Source organism: Amblyomma americanum, chromosome 8 (assembly GCF_052857255.1).
Source record: "Amblyomma americanum isolate KBUSLIRL-KWMA chromosome 8, ASM5285725v1, whole genome shotgun sequence".
NCBI lineage: Eukaryota > Metazoa > Arthropoda > Arachnida > Ixodida > Ixodidae > Amblyomma > Amblyomma americanum.
Window position 1 is genome coordinate 124,100,487 of NC_135504.1, and position 14,982 is coordinate 124,115,468.

General features: G+C 49.2%; 1 long non-coding RNA gene across 1 annotated transcript; it reads right to left on the reverse strand.

Annotated features, from left to right (window-relative positions):
• Positions 1-730: 730 nt before the first annotated feature.
• Positions 731-13,213, reverse strand: LOC144101014 (uncharacterized). Its single transcript, XR_013307913.1, has 3 exons — positions 13,105-13,213; positions 8,467-8,589; positions 731-832 (listed from the first exon to the last, which is right to left on the reverse strand). It is a non-coding gene; the product is annotated as an uncharacterized LOC144101014 (long non-coding RNA).
• Positions 13,214-14,982: the final 1,769 nt, after the last annotated feature.

Here is a 14,982-nt window from a genome sequence, read left to right on the forward strand (position 1 = left end):
GCGTGATCACCCTGTCCATAATGGCCGCCCACCTACATGCCTGTAATATAGGCACCGTCGAGAGGAGCAAAAAAAGCCACCAGCTATAGGCTTGGGGCTGTTGCAATCTCTTCTGCTCAAGCGGCTTCATGCAACTTTCTATATACCAGTTCGTTAACCTCACAGTGATAGCGAACCGGTGAGCGGCTCGCCGGCCGTCATGTATTTCCGTGTAGCCGGTTAAGGCAGGGCGCATAGCCTTCGCGACGCGCCACTGTAAGCACGCCTCTAAATGGCTGCTGTTTGTTAGGCAATCCCTATTCAGTAACTTATTAAGGCAATTAAAATCTTCATATTTGCTCCTCACTTGAAATCAGATATGAGGATAGGCGCTTTGTAGGGTAAGCTGTACGGAACATGTATGCTATTTCTTCTTTCATATTCTTTATTGCTGTGAGAATGTTTCATTGTTGTGACAATGACAATGACATGAAAAGTAAAAAAATATTGGCAAGAAATAAAATATAAATAATGTTATTCTAATTCGTGAAGTCACAAATGATAAGGAATGTGTCGTCCTAGTTAATCAGAGAATGGGAATGGTCAAGAAGGTTTGTTTTAGGGATCGACTCGAGAATTTTGTCTACTCTGTAGCTACGGCGACCCCACAACTAGGCATAAATATGTCTAGTGATGATGTATAAACATATTTTCGGATAAAAAGTGGTCCTCACCCTTGCTGCTCAACTGCGGCCTTCAGACAGACTGCCAGCACGCACAAGACAGACGCACTTCAGCCAGTGTAGCTGGCCACGACTGCCCGTCATTCAGCGAGCTGGCCCGCGACCGGCTCCTGTGGGTAGAGTGCAATGTGCAAACGGCAGAGAAAATTGGAGGGAACAATATAGTTGCACCTTATAACACTATAGCATAATGAGTTAATTCCTATATACACTGTATATGCAGAAGGTCGTTTTCCACTTTACATTCGTAGATCTTTTTTGGTCGTCATACTTTTCCTGCCACAGTGGTGCAATGGTTAAGCGATGTGCCACTGCCCTGCGATGAGAGGTGCTCCCAGCGGTAGGCCTTGTATAGCCCAGGTTGCTCTTCCCGATCGATTAGTCATTAATTTAAATGCCACCTGCCATGGTGGGCATTGCTCACAATTCGTGTGGGCAGGTTGTGATGGATGCCACAAGGTCACGTGACCTAGCTGGCCCTCCTACCTCCAAGGTTGCTCATCTGAGGATTTTTCGGGGATTTTTCCCTCTCAGCCAGCGACGACCCCGCGTCAGATTTTCTGCGACTCGAACTTCCAACACTATCGTGTTCATATACTTCAACAAATATCTTCATAGCTACAATAAAACTATGCTTAAAAGAGTGATAAACACGCCCTCCTTAACTTGCAGTGAAAATCACAAGCCTGCACCATAAACCTTCTGTATTAAAGCATTTTCTGCCAGGTGTTGCATTTGGGTTGCAAGCCCCAAGGGTAGCGTTGGCCTGGCGGCCTGGGGCAAAGCTGGAAACATTCGAAGGTCCCGGCAAAGGATGAGTCGACTGGCAACAGAACAACTTGTTTATTCTGGCATCGCAAAAGAGCAGCCGGTCAGGGCGACCACGTTACTCGAAGGAAGGAATCGAAGTCTCCCGTTGGCGTCCGGGGCAGCTCGCTTTATACCCACGGAGTCGAGGGCAAGAGGGAACGGCTTGGGAAGAGGCGTCCGATACGGCGACGCTTGAACATGTCCAGACGTGACGGGCGCGTCAGCCAGGCCGGCGCCGGTCAGACCTCCTCGCCTCCCAGTTGGGGAGCTCCTCTCCCCGGCTGCCGCGCTTTGACAAGCGTGGGCAGCAGCATGCACACACACACACACACGCACGCACGACGACACGTGGCACTGAAACCTGTCTGGACGCGCTTGGCGGGAGGCGTTGCGGCCGCGATGAACGAAGCCGCGGCGTCCGTTGCATCCGCGCCGGCTATACCGCGCGTCGAAGGCGAGACGTAACAGACCGCCCCGCCGGGAGAAGGAGATCCCGATGGTCAGGGGACTGCATCCGCTGTCCAGAGGGATGTCGCTCGATGATGCTCGTAAACGAAACCGGTCGTCGCTCGACGTTGCTTGAGCGCAGCGCACAGAGAAGGCCTCGTTCTCAGGTTCAGGATCACACAGGGCACTGCAAAGTCACTTCAGGAGAGTTGCCATTTTTGTGCTCGTTCCCAGCAAGCGTTAGAACTACGCCGAAACGCAACCGCTCAGTCAGCAAGCACGAGACAACCCTCACTAAGCTCTGCCAGGCTCTTTCCCCTTTTATACTACTGCCTAGTTCCTTACAGTAGTCAAGCAGCACTCAGAACGCGTCCACAAATTGGAAAATTGCACTAGAAAGCACATAATCACTTTGAAACACTAAACAAAAGCAATATGTTAAAAATCCTGCCTCAGGAAGAAAACATCAGTAACCAACAACTTTGAGGCGGATTCCTACGTTAGGGGCTTCGACTTAAGCCATCGGCGTTACCGTTGAGACTCCCCTTTTTGTAACGCACCTCAAAGGAATATTGTTGCAAAGCGAGGCTCCAGCGCAGGAGGCGGCCATTTTTGGGAGATATGGTCTGCAGCCATTGGAGAGGGCAGTGATCCGTCTCAATGATAAACCTCGAGCCGGCTAGGTAGCATGACAATTTCTGAACGGCCCACACGAGACACGCACACTCTTTCTCGGTGGCGCTGTACGCCTGCTCACGACAGGTCAGCTTACGACTAGCATACAGGACGGGGTGTTCCACTTCTCCATTGTCCCTTTGGCACAGTACAACGCCCATGCCTCGCTCACTAGCATCGCACTGAACAACGAACCCTTTTGTGTAGTCTGGCGATCGTAGCACAGGCTGGCTTGTTAGGGCGCTTTTTAGGGCGCTAAAAGCTCTTTCCTTTGTCTCGCTCCAGACGACTGTTTGGGGCTCTGTTTTTCTTAGAGCATCCGTCAGGGGAGCCGCGATATCGGAGTACCTGGGGATGTACCTCTGATAGTAGCCGGCGACACCTAAGAACGACCGAATATCGGTCTTCGTGCGCGGTTGCGGGAAGTCTCGCACAGCGGCCACCTTTATTTCAGAGGGGCGGCGACGACCCTGTCCAATCACGTGACCGAGGTAGACAACCTCGGCCTGTGCTAATTGGCACTTGGGAGCCTTGATTGTCAAGCCCGCTTCGCGCAGGCGGGTTAGCACTGCCCGCAAGTGTGCCATATGCTCAGACCAGGAGGCGGAGAATATCGCTACGTCGTCTAAATACGGTAAAGCGAATTCTTCCTGTCCTCGCAACACTTTGTCCATGAGGCTTGAAAAGCAGTATGGCGCGTTCTTCAAACCAAAACTCAAAACTTTAGGACGGAATGTTCCCATTGGTGAAATGAACACCGCATACCTACTAGCCTCTTCTGTAAGTGGAACCTGCCAATAACCCCTGACAAGATCTAGGGTGGAAATAAACTGAGCGCTACTAACTTTCTCAAGGCGCTCCTCGATGTTAGGGATCGGATAAATTTGATCCTTAGTGATGGAATTAAGCCTGCGGTAGTCGACGCAAGGACGAGGTTCCTTGCCCGGTACCTCAACTAAAATCAAGGGGGAGGTATAATCACTCTCACCCGCCTCAATAACACCGAGCTGTAGCATTTTCTTTACCTCGGCCACCATAATATCGCGCTGGCGGGGTGACACCCGGTACGCCTTGGATCGTACTGGCTCTGGCGAGGTAAGTTCTATATCATGAGTAAGGACAGAAGTCCTACCAGGCCTCTCAGAGAACTGACCTTGAAACTCTTGTAAGAGTTGGTGTAGTTCGGTTTTCTGCTCAGCCGACAGCGGTGCTTTAATGATCAAGTCACTAATGACCTGATCAGTGTCTTCCCTGTTCGTCACTGAGCCTAGTCCCGGAAGCTCGACCGGAAGCTCTTCTAACTTTCCCTTGTCGGGCATTTCCTCTCCAGTACCTGGTGCCTTCAATGCTACAGGCTCAATTTTTTCCAGTTCTGACGTGCTCGGAATATCAGCTTGCTGCGCCTCCGACCCTTTTTCATTGTTCGACAACGTCGGCCCCGCAACCACCGCCTTTGCAGCGAGCTCCCGAACTCTCGGTCTGGTTAAGGCCTGAACGCTAGCCTCACCAAACAAAAGCCCCTTCTCGCGCAGGAGGTGATCGGACCTGTTCGAAAAAAGGTACGGGTACTGGGGGGGCAGCCTAGATGACACTACGGCCTCCGTCTCCAGTGCTCCGAAAGGTCCTTCAATAAGCACTTTTGCTACGGGCAGACACACGCTATGAGCTTCCAAGGCTTGCTTGATCCATGCGCACTCGCCCGTGAACATATCGGGTTCTACGTAAGAGGGGTGAACTACATCCATTGTAGCTGCGGAATCACGAAGCACTCGGCACTCTTTCCCGTTCACGAGGAAGTCTCGCATGTAAGGCTCGAGAAGCTTCATGTTCTCGTCAGTGCTACATAATGACAAACACACGACTTCTCTTTTTGTTTCTGGACACTGCGCCGAAACGTGACCCGGCTTCTGGCACGTATAACACACGAGCGCTTGCCTCCTCTCGAACCGCTTTCTGCGTTCGGCTTCGGCTGCCGCCGTCTCCTTACGTTCGGTCGGACTGCTTTCACTCGCATCCGCACTACGCGTGTCCCCTCTTGCTCTCATGGGTGTGAACTTCGGCCTCTCAGACTTGGAGCCAAATTCACCCTTTTGACCGTCCTTAGCTCCGCGAGCCCGACGCGTCACAAACTCCTCGGCTAGCTCGGCGGCTTTAGCCACTGTACTAACGTCTGGCCTATCCAAGACCCAGTACCGCACGTTCTCAGGTAACCGACTATAAAACTGTTCCAGCCCGAAACACTGCAGAATTTTCTCGTGGTCACCAAACGCTTTCTCTTCTTTGAGCCACTCCTGCATGTTTGACATAAGCCTGTAGGCAAACTCTGTATATGACTCATTTCTGCCTTTTTCATTTTCCCGAAACTTCCGACGGAACGCCTCCGCTGACAGCCTGTACTTTTTTAGCAGACTTGATTTCACTTGGTCGAAATCCTCTGCCTCCTCTCTCTTCAAGCGAGCGACTACGTCGGCCGCCTCGGCGGGTAACAAAGTGAGCAAGCGCTGTGGCCACGTTTCCCGAGAGAACCCCTGCTTCTCGCACGTTCGCTCAAAGTTAACCAGGAACAAACCAATGTCCTCTCCAAGCTTAAACGGCCGCATCAGGTCAGTCATTTTGAACGATACCCGTTCTCCTGCACCGTGTGCCTGACTTCCATTACGAGCGCGTTCCATCTCTACCTCGAGACGCTTCATTTCCAAAGCGTGTTGACGGTCGCGCTCTTCTTTCTCTTTCTCTTTTTGTTCTTTACGTTCTCGCTCCTCTTTCTCTTTTTGTTCTTTACGTTCGCGCTCGTCTTTCTCTTTTTGCTCTTTACGTTCGCGCTCGTTTTTCTCTTTTTCTTTTTGTTCCCTCTCCTCAATGGTCTCAAGGCATTCCGACAGCTCGTCATCCTCAGCCTCCAACTCAAGAATAGCCTTTAGCAGTTCTGGTTTTCTGAGTTTGTCTGAGACATCCAGACCCAACTCTCTTGCAAGCTCCAGCAATTTCGGTTTGCGCAACGACTTCAAATCCATGGCTGCTCCGAATGCTGCTTTCTCTACTGCCTACTATTGTCTTGCCGCAAACTAACCCGGCAGCAACGACAACCACAATTACCAGCTCTGTTTCTGACACTAACAAAAGCCTGGCAAAACTCAGAAGAAGAAAGTCCCGCACTCACCAAACCTTGCAGCCAAGAATTCAGCGCAGTCGTTCCGCTGCAGGCAACCAGTCATCACACAGGGCTCGTTGCACTGCTCCCGGATGGTCGTTGTGCTGCTCAGCATACAGTTGACCGCATATCTTCGCTGCTGGCCCCCGTTGTCGGGATCCCACCGCTGCCACCAGTTGTTGCATTTGGGTTGCAAGCCCCAAGGGTAGCGTTGGCCTGGCGGCCTGGGGCAAAGCTGGAAACATTCGAAGGTCCCGGCAAAGGATGAGTCGACTGGCAACAGAACAACTTGTTTATTCTGGCATCGCAAAAGAGCAGCCGGTCAGGGCGACCACGTTACTCGAAGGAAGGAATCGAAGTCTCCCGTTGGCGTCCGGGGCAGCTCGCTTTATACCCACGGAGTCGAGGGCAAGAGGGAACGGCTTGGGAAGAGGCGTCCGATACGGCGACGCTTGAACATGTCCAGACGTGACGGGCGCGTCAGCCAGGCCGGCGCCGGTCAGACCTCCTCGCCTCCCAGTTGGGGAGCTCCTCTCCCCGGCTGCCGCGCTTTGACAAGCGTGGGCAGCAGCATGCACACACACACACACGCACGCACGACGACACGTGGCACTGAAACCTGTCTGGACGCGCTTGGCGGGAGGCGTTGCGGCCGCGATGAACGAAGCCGTGGCGTCCGTTGCATCCGCGCCGGCTATACCGCGCGTCGAAGGCGAGACGTAACACAGGTAAGAAGTGATAACCCGGACACCGCGCCTTGAGAAGCAGCTAGTAATCAGGCCATTCGCCACGGGCAGAACGCGCGCTGTGAAATGGAATGCGGAAGGTATAGGTAACGGAAGCGGCAGTGATCGGTGACAACAATCAGGTGCTTTAGCTGAGTCTGGTTTCTGTAACGGTCGTTACGGAAACCGCTTCACTATTACGCAGGACGCATTCCAGGAAACGTGAAATCCTCTGCAGAACAGCTTGGAGAATTCCGAATCAAATTTCCTTCCATCAAAAGGTCCAGTGTTTGAGAAACGAGTTGTCTCGACGAAACACAGCCAGCCCAGTCATAATCCAGGACAGTGTGGCGCAACTGAAGAGAGAGTTATTTGCATAATGGGATGTTTCGTCTACGGAATCAAACGCCTCAAAGCGGCAATGGCTATAAGGGACATGTTCAAGAAGAACAGCGCGAAAAGACAAGGACCACAGGATGATACGCAAAGACAAGCGCTGTGGTCCTTGTCTTTTCGCGCTGTTCTTCTTGAACATGGCATATCAACTCGCCCAAGCATCAGTCCTAACGAGCTATAAGGGACGCCGTAGTGAAGGGTTCCGGAAATTTCAACCACCTGGTGTCTTTAATGCGCACTGACAGCGTCCAGTACATGGGCCTCTAGAATTTCGCCTCCACTGAAGTTCGGCCCCCGTGGCCGGGATCGAACCCCCGCCCATCGCGTCAGGAGCGGAGCGCCATAAACACTGTGCCAGCGCGGCAGACATGTTGATTTGCACTTTCCTGACGCGGTTGCCCAAATGCTTTGTTTTATATTCGATCGGACACCGGGTTATTTTATTGTGTGATTTCTCTATTTGTATTCTGCAGAAACCTTTGTTCAGACATTTATTATTGCGGTTGCAAAATATCTCATTTTGTATTGGACCGTACAATACCATTGTTTGTTGCAACTAAAGCTTCCGCTGATTAATGGCCTCACCGGCTTCACTCAGCCGCTTTCGGGCGCTTTACTAGGCTTGATCGAGCTTCCGCTCAACCTGAAATTGATTTCCACTTGCCCAGAATGGGTCGCAGAATATAGCTCGGCAAAATTACGCTTAGGCTCGTGATTTGCCCTCTAAACTTCATACGTACAAAAACTTTTCATTGCTACGCGCGAACGCGTTCTAAATGCAACATCGCCCAAAAAGCGCGCTCTGCGTCTTCACTCGCTCTCTTCGCGATATGTGTCTTCGATAGCACAAGTATCCAATAACGTCTGAGGTCAGTGCGGGCAGCCGCAATGAAGGAATGCGAAAGCATTGACGCCTCTTCGCCTCTCTTTGCTTCACTCATCGACCGTTTTTGCTTCATTTGCCCTTCTTACATTTACTCGATTAGGCACTGATTTAAATTAATCCAGTTTCCCAATTGCCAAAATATTTTGTCTTCATGAAGTTCCAGGAATTGCCCATTTTCAGTTTTAAAACTTGGCGCCACGCATCGTTTTCAAATTTGGCGGCACGCGTTGGCTTCGCTCACACTTTCGCATTTTCAAATTTGGCGCCAATCGTTGCCTTGGCACCACCCACTTTTTGGACATTTTTCGCTTTATTTATTTACGGATAACTCTATCGACGTAATTGTTTTTCTGACATCAACCTCAAATAATCGTCTTTAGATTACAACCACTCGTTTGGCGTTGCCTTTTCTATGTTCTTCACAACTGCGGCGGACACGTTTCGCGGACAGGATCTTCTCATCATAGCCTGTAAAGCTTTCGGTTTAGAAAGGGGATGGAGAGAACGCAAATAGCGCCGTGCGGAAATGGTTTATGGGGCGTCAGACCTACACACACAATTACAGGCAATCGCTGTACGCAAGCTAAACAAATCACTAAGTCTTCGTGTGTAGGACCGGGAAAAGGAAAGAGATGGACAAGGGAAAGAACTCACCTGGTAGACGTAGTGTGACGATTGCTACAGGACTCGCTGCCGCATATAAGCCCGCACGTGTTGTAGGTATTTTAGGCGATCCCATGGCCATCGACCACGGGAACAGTGCTGTGGTGTTGATGCCTGCATCGGAAAGGAGAGTTTCAAAAGGCGCGGCGTATAACGGCCCAGTCACAAATTTGCGTTAACCATTAACAGTGTCTCGATTATTATCAACGCTTGTCAAGCTATCCACTTTTCGATGGGAGTCTCCGGCCTGGTCGCCTCGTTCATTGGACGTGGCGACTTTCGGCCCTCGCGCGCACTATATACGGCACTCAGATTGTGGTACTGGACTGCGCTTCCAATTCAAGGCTTCAAGCGGCGCCGTCCTGCGACTGCCATCCAGGTTTTGTCGTTAGTGGCTGTTATTAGTAAAATAACAATAGAAGGAAAAGATTTTGCCATTCGCGGCATGTGCCATCGAAAACCGAAGAACCCCAGTTGCGACTAGCGGGAACAAAAGGACAGGGAGAGGGAAGGAAAGAGAGGAGAGAGAGGATAAGAAAGGATACGAGTAGGGCGGCATTGTACAGTATGTACAAAAAAAGGATGTGGCGATTGGAGAAGTGCAGATGCGGTGCTCGCCGGTTATCCACGGAATGGCGCGCTCCGGACTGGGCACAGTGTTGCGTAACATCAGCTGCACCCAATAGGCACTGAACCTCCCTCGGACATACGTCCTGTGGATGTTCAGTATGTCTTCAGGGCATCTGCAGGACGTCCAAGGAATGTTCAGTGCCCATTGGTCTGTACCGCAAGCCGCTTTATTAGGGCGTCCAAGAAGGGGCTCAGGCCGGCGGCTACCTACTTGACCAGACTAGGTGGAAAAGCCAGAAAAATCAGGGAGAAGGGAAGGACAGGAAGAAGGGATGGAAAGATATTATATACGTAGTGAATAACGTCGAAAAGCAGCACTTCGGGCATGAGAGGCGTCGTAATGGACAGCTCTGGAATTATTTCGTGCATTATTTAGGCCCGAATTCGTCTTAAAGAAACGCTTCTGCTGTGTCAGCAATTCGAATCATTGAGCTCAGGCTTAGCAGCCGAGTGCTAGAGAGAAAAATCCACAGTGGTGGGTGGACAGATGGACAAGCGGGTCTTTTAATACTGTCACATGAAAAAGCCTACGTTTATGTAACCCAGAACGCAAGACCATAGAAAATCAACTTTGATAAGAGTTGTTATCCGGCGACAAGAAAATCTGGTCTATCAATATCGCTAGCCTTCTTGTCTTTCTTTTGACGCCCAAACAGATCCCTTCCAAAGAAAATATGAAATTAGAAGTGTGAAATTTTACTAGCAGAAAAAATTGTTTTCAAAAGATTCACCAGCAAACTCACCTAGAACTAATGAGGAGAAGAGAGAGAGGGGGAGTAAAAATAAAAATAAAACAAAGTTGATGATTTAGAAAAGTAAGTAATTCACAAGACATAGAAGACATTTTTTTTAAATAATGTATAGGAATATCACTGAAAACGACCTAAAATCGGGTGGCCAGAGTGACAGCGGTAAGCAATTTCAGTTGGAACAGGAAGCCCATATTTGGTCGTCCGCAACCTAGTCGCCATGGCATCAGATTTGTTAATGTGTGAATAAACGCGCAATACTTTTTTACTGCGAACCGAGTGCGTCACCTGGCATTCAAGCTTGCTGGGAATCGACTTCATGCTTTATGGTTTATGTGGGTTTAACGTCCCAGATTCACTCAGGCTATGAGAAACGTCGTAGTGAAGGGCTCCGGAAATTTCACCAACCTGGGTTCTTTAACATTGTCAGAACTGGAATTAGGTCCTCTGTGCAAATGCTTCAATACTGCCCAGGATGGAGAGGCATGTATTTGCAAAATGAATGATGGACACATCAATGCTGGTTGTTCGACCTTAAAGCTAAGTTCTTTCCACAATAGACGTGCCAGTTAGACACTGTACTTCCTCCCTTCGTGATCACTTGCTTCGTGACATTGGAACACCCACCAGTAGCGAAGCTGGGTTCACTAATAGCGAAGCTGGGTCCACCAGTAGCGAAGCTGGGTCCACCAGTAGCGAAGCTGGGTCCACCAGTAGCGAAGCTGGGTCTACCAGTAGCGAAGCTGGGTCCACCGGTAGCGAAGCTAGGTCTACCAGTAGTTACTCGGTGTGGAAGAACCTTAATAAGTTTGGGATCTGCTTCAAATAAAAAGTTAATCACTCAAAACGACACAGTGCTAAGCGTTATTGCGACAGCTGGTTAACTGCGCACAATACCCCACAGCTTTGACTTATTCTTTACACAGCCCAGAACAGGTACAGTCATAACTGGCGTGCTATGCATTGGCAAGTACATTGAAATGCAGGCAAAAGATTGAAAATTGGTTCTGAGGAAAGGAAATGGCGCGGTATCTGTTTCGCACCTCAGCTGATACCCGAAAAGCACCGTTATAGTAAGGGGGGAAGGTGGGAGTGTAAGAAGAAAAAGAGAAAGGGGTGCCGTAGTGCAGAGCTCCGGAATAATTTCGACCACCTGATGATCTTTAATGCGCACTGGCTCGCACAGCGCATGGACGTATTTTATTTTCGCCTCCATCGAAACGCGGCAGCCGCGCCAAGGTTCTAACCCTGGAACTCGGCTAAGTAGCCGCGCCTCCTAACACTGAGCCACAACGGTGGGTCAAAATTTCGCAACTTTTTTTCGTATATATCGCTCCATGCTGCACATAATTACGGCCTTGTGGTAGCTGAACTGCGCACTGCCAGCTCCAAGTCTCGTGCATCGCTGTGAGGGTTAAACAGTGAGTCAGTACACATCTTCCTGGTCTGTAGTCCAACCTGCTGCGTCGCAAGCGAGATAGTTGCTGAAGTCCCGCATCTCTTCTTCGAAGCGCTCATTCGTTTCTTCTCTGTTAATGCCACCCATAAGCACTGGTGAGCTGTCCATGTGTGGGTGCGCATAGTACGGATGAAGCCCATAACCTCGTTTACGGTTGGAGTTAGAAGTAAGCGTAAGCCACAACCATTCCTTGAGGCACGCGCGAATCATACATTTTCTCCCATATTTCTATATATCTGCTGCCAAGCCCATAGCGGCAGTTTGCACTCGTGTATAGATGGCCGTGCCGGCCGCTTGGTTGTTTGGCCGTTGCTCTGAGCACGTATGCCGGAAGGCTTCCCGGCTAGAACCGCAGAGGCACGGCAAGGTGAGAGGGTCTCCTCTGCGGCGACGACTTTCTGACTGCTATGCTCGTTTTCGGTATACAGATATTTTTTTGGGCAATACCACTAACAGAAATAAATGTGAATTCACCTTAAGCGTGGGCCGCGTGAGGGCTTTCAGGCGGCAAAGCCAAATCCGGGCAGCAATTTCGCTTTTTTCTTGCCCTAAGCAGTGCGATGTCTTTCGGGCAAGGCCAGGCGAAATAATTTTTGTCGCGAAAAATCAGACTTCCTGTTCTCCTTAGTGCTGTGTTATCTCAGTCATCTGTTTCTCTTAAGCTCGAGCCTAAAAAGGACGGACTTTAATTAGCTCGGGTCCTGGGCTAGCTGTGAATTCGGGTTTGACTGAAGCGCGGCTCGAGCCATACTCTGTAAAATAGCTCTCGCTATAAAATTGAACCAATTGGGGAAACTCCTGGGAGGGAAGCTTGACACTGCGTATGTTTTTGCTTTGCTCTTGTCGGTAGGACAGTCCCTAAGAGGAATGCTCTCCACTCCCTCCCCCGCACTGCGGGTTTTTCGACAAGTTGATCCCTGATATCGTCGCCTTTTTAGCTTGCGGTATGAGCTATGTCGTATCCAGCAAGCATGGGAGAAGACTTAAAAAGCTTTCTGCAGAAAAATTCATGCAGAGTTCAAGCTGAATTTCTGTTCATTTAGAGGAAGTAAAAGCAACATGTATCAGTGAAACCCCCTTTGGAATGCACTCTTTTTCGTATGATTGGCTGTGCATCTGTGCTGCACACGCCTGAACTACGTAAATAGTGCTCAAGTTGCGCCTTTCCAGCGGTACTGCAGACTGCGCTGCGGTTCCAGTGAAGTAGATACAAGAAAATTTAAAATTCCCGCATTAGTCATCAAACAATCATATAACAAAAGACATTCTTTCATTTTTTTTGTCAGTTTTCCGCATATTTCTCTTTTAAACGTCACCTTCAAAATGTCTTGCATGTGCAGTTGAACTTGATGAATGAGGAAGTTGCTTTCATTCTCGGAGGATGCTTCTGGTAGGCTTCAGAGGCACATTGTTGCTCGGTTTGTAAAGATGTACTCCACAATTAACATTGCAGCCAGCATCAAATTAAAAGCGAACAATCACCATTGGTTCAATGAAGGACAAATATTAGTAGAACAACTCCGAACATTTCATCTTTATCACTTACTCAGAAAGGAAGGACACAAATATATCTTAGGAAGTGTGAACACAACTTGATGCAGCCACTCTTCAGAAGCGGTCTTTTTTGTTATCGTGTTGGCGATTTCATGCTTTCTCGGAGGTGATACCAGTAATCCCTGGTTTTTATGAATAGGAGCACGTCCTAATTTCGCCAGGCGTCGACGATCATTTCTGTATACTTTGCGCTACAAACAAACGGCAAGTTTGCCAAGTAAATGATATAGTACGCACCCGCTCTTCGGTATACGACTGTAGATTCCCGTCAGTCTGGACAAGTTCACCGTATTGGGCCATGCAGAGCGCAAGTAGGCAGCTGGACGGCCCGGGAAAAAAGGTGAGTTCTTCAGTTGTTTCCATGACAACGAAGACACTGCGCCCCTTCGGCACACCGGCGGCTGCGTCCGAAATTCGAAAACTTGTGAGACCAAACGGTGAAATTTCTTTTTCCTGTATAAAAGAGAGGATAGCTGAAAATAGACGGGAACCGTACTTATTGTAGGTATCTGACAAATGCCACGAAGAACAGCGAGGTTCTGGCTGGTGCAGCCAATAAAACTGTGCAATGGAGAGGTACAGACCCAAACTCGCACAGTGTCGATATAGCACACAATCCTATGCACAGGCGAGGACGCGGTTGTAGCATAGCATATCCCACACGTTACCCCACCTGCCACTTCGGAGGAGACTGAAGAGGCCGCCGTTGCCCTGGCCATCAAGGACATGAGGCCCGGTATATACTGTCAAACTAAAACAGGGATACTAAATTTTGCTCACTGGAGAGTACACGTCCCTGCATGTCGCATGCTGAACTCTCTCGCTGCACACCCGCCCCACCACATGGAGGTCACATGGGTGCCTGCCAACTCCGGGAATCACGGAAACGAGGCTGCCAGCGCTTTAGCCCAAGGTTGATGATTATGATGATGATGATGAGCACTTGGGAGGCTTGGGAGACTCTACCGCGCTCCGAGGACCCGGCCAAGCAAGTCACCGTCGCAGGCAAAGCTGCCAGCGTCATTAGCCTCCGAGACATGAACATTTGAGTGCAGTGGGGCCGTGCGGGGGCCCCAAGAACCTGCGTGTCCCAAATTCCACTGCTTCAGATTAAGTTTTCACCACCACCGTATAACACGTACATGTTTACTTAGGTCATTTCCTAATGGTCAGAACCATTAATAGAGAAGTGACGGCTGGATTCTGGTGTTCAATTGTCCACCGAGATTTTAGACAGTTACAGCATAATTTTCTTTCTTGAAAAATATCCGTTCCTGTCTCCTCTGCGATATCAGTTGCTCTAATCTGTCCTTTTTAACCTTGCTTCTATGCACAGCGACTTTGAGGTGATCCTTTCAGTTGAGAAACTTAAAGGGCTGTGCACCCCTTTCCATAAACGCAAACCACACCAATAAAAAGAAGCGCTTGTTCCGCTCTGCGAAGTTGTTGAATTCTAAACAACGATGGGAGGCCTACTTTTCCGCAGCCGCAGAGTACAAAGGTGCGCTAAAAAACGCAAAGGACACATTTTTTAACCACACACTGCCTGCTATGCTGGTCAATAATCCAAAACAATTTTGGAATGTAGTTAACAAGAAAGACCCTTCCACAATACTACTTACTTCTGATGGTGTTGCCTTTCCTCCATACGAATGTGCTTCTGTTCTAAACAATATATTTGCTGCGGCATTTTCTACCAACGTTTCTCTTGTTCATCGTGTGTGCCCTGTTTTTGATGCTCTTCCTATGGATCCAGTTATATTCGACACGTCAGGCATCCAGTGCATCATAGAAAATCTTAAGGTTTCATCTTCCTGCGGTGTTGACAACATTAATTCGAAGTTTTTAATTAATTCAAAGTACTATTGTTCCATAATTCTTACTAAATTGTATGAGCAGTCTCTTGCAACAGGTTGTATTCCCAATGATTGGAAAATTGGGAAGGTGATTCCACTGCATAAGTCCGGAAGTAAACATTCTCCTGTTAACTTTAGACCTATATCACTCACTAGTATTCTGTGCAAGATCATGGAACACGTCATATATTCTCATCTCATCTCTTTTTTAGAATCTAACTCCTTTTTCAGCATTGCCCAGCATGGTTTTCGTAAGTCT